We start from the raw sequence: 1,726 nt of genomic DNA, 5'->3' as shown, positions 1-1,726 counted from the left end.
TCCATGGGGGAGGCTCTCCCTTCTCCTCCTGCCCTAAGCAGAGGCGCCCCCTCCCCAAAGGACCCCCTTCCAAAAGGCTGGGCCAGCGGAGTGGAGGCTGCAGGCCGAAGGACGGACGGGAAGGCGCACTGGGTGTCATTCCCACAACAGCTGGGACTGAAAGAAGCAGGTCTGGAGTGGCTCTGCCAGGCTCTTGCCTCAATCATATGTAATACAGTTATATATTATTATATAATTATAATATAATTATAATATAGTGAGAGCCAGTTTGGTCCAGTGGTTAGGGCACCGGGCTAGAAAGTGGGAGGTTCTGAGTTCAAGTTCTGCTTTAGGCATGAAAGTCAGTTGGGACCTTGGCCAGTCCCTGTCTCTCTCAGCCCAGCCCACCTCACAGGATTGTTGTGTGGTAAAAAGGAGGTGGAAGGAGTGTTAGCTATGCTCACTGCTTTGAGTTATTTGTACAAATAATAAAGGGAGGATACAAAGATGGACGGAGGGAGGGAATGGATAGATAGATAGATGGATGATAGATAGATAGATAGATAGATAGATAGATAGATAGATAGATAGATAGATAGATAGATAGATAGATAGATAGATAGATAGATAGATATCTGAGAGAGGGAGAGAGAGAGAGAGAGAGATGGATGATAGGATTGACATTAGACAGGCAGACAGATAAAAGTTGATGATTTTGGACCCAGAAGTCCTTGGCAACTGACTCGTATTTATGATGGTCGCAGCATCCCGGGGGGGGGGGAAGGGGGTGTCACGTGATCCCCTTTTTTGACCTGACCAGGAAAGCCAACGGGGGAGCCCGATTCACTTAACAACCGGCTCACTAACTTAGCAACTGCAGTGATTCACTTAACAACCGTGGCAAGAAAGGTCGTTAAATGGGGCAAAACGTACTTAACAAATCTTTTCGCTTAGCAACATGAATGTTGGGCTGGGTTGTGGTAATAACTTGAGGACTGCCTGCATTGTATGTGATTTATTTATTAAATTTATATGCCGCCCGTCTCAGTCGGGGAAATCGCTCTGCCTGGAAACTTTTGGTTCTTTCTGCTGGGTGGGAGATGAGCCGGTTGCTGAGGGGGAGGCCTGCAGGCGGGGCGGGGGGGGAGTCCCCTTGCTTGCCCAGGGGAGGGTCTCCAGGGAGGGGGGCCTGGGTCCGTGCTTGGCCCTCCGTGGGGCCATGGCATTAGGACAGCTGGACACCCTCCTGCAACACCCCCCCCCTTCAGAAGGGGCTCAGCCATGGCAGGAGCCTCAGATCCAGGGCAGACTCATGCCTGGAGGGGGGGGGGGAAGGTGGCTAGATCTCTTGGTGGCCCTCCATCCACATGCAAAGCAGGCCTGGGTGCTGGTCTGTCTCTTTCTCAGAGGGCTGGCTTGAGAGCCGTGAAGGTTAGGAATAAGCGCTGGGCGGGGGGGCCTTTTCCTTGGCTGAGGAGGCAGAGGGGGTCTTTTCCACCCAAGGCTCTGCAGTGCCTGGCACGCCCCCCGCCCCCCGCCCCATATCAGCAGGTGGGGGCCGGGAGGGAGGAGCGGCCAGTGGGCTGAAGGGGGCAGCAGCGCCTCACGCTCGGTCAGGGAGGCTGTGTGGCTGGGGGGGGGTTGAGCCAGAGGGTGGGGGGCTAGTTGTGTGTCTGTGTGAAGGACCCAGGGGTATGTGTGAGTCTGCTGCAGTAAGTGTGAACCTCGCACTCTTGTGTGAACGCCT

General features: G+C 54.2%; 1 protein-coding gene across 1 annotated transcript in view; it reads left to right on the top strand.

Annotated features, from left to right (window-relative positions):
- SHANK3 (SH3 and multiple ankyrin repeat domains 3) overlaps positions 1-1,726 on the top strand; it is a 131,492-nt gene that overhangs the window by 78,278 nt on the left and 51,488 nt on the right. The window lies entirely within an intron of this gene.

Source organism: Protobothrops mucrosquamatus, unplaced genomic scaffold, assembly GCF_001527695.2.
Source record: "Protobothrops mucrosquamatus isolate PMUCROS unplaced genomic scaffold, P.Mucros_1.0 scaffold655, whole genome shotgun sequence".
In the NCBI taxonomy this organism is placed as follows: domain Eukaryota; kingdom Metazoa; phylum Chordata; class Lepidosauria; order Squamata; family Viperidae; genus Protobothrops; species Protobothrops mucrosquamatus.
Note: the sequence above shows the minus strand (reverse complement) of the source record. Positions and strands in the feature narration are given on the sequence as shown.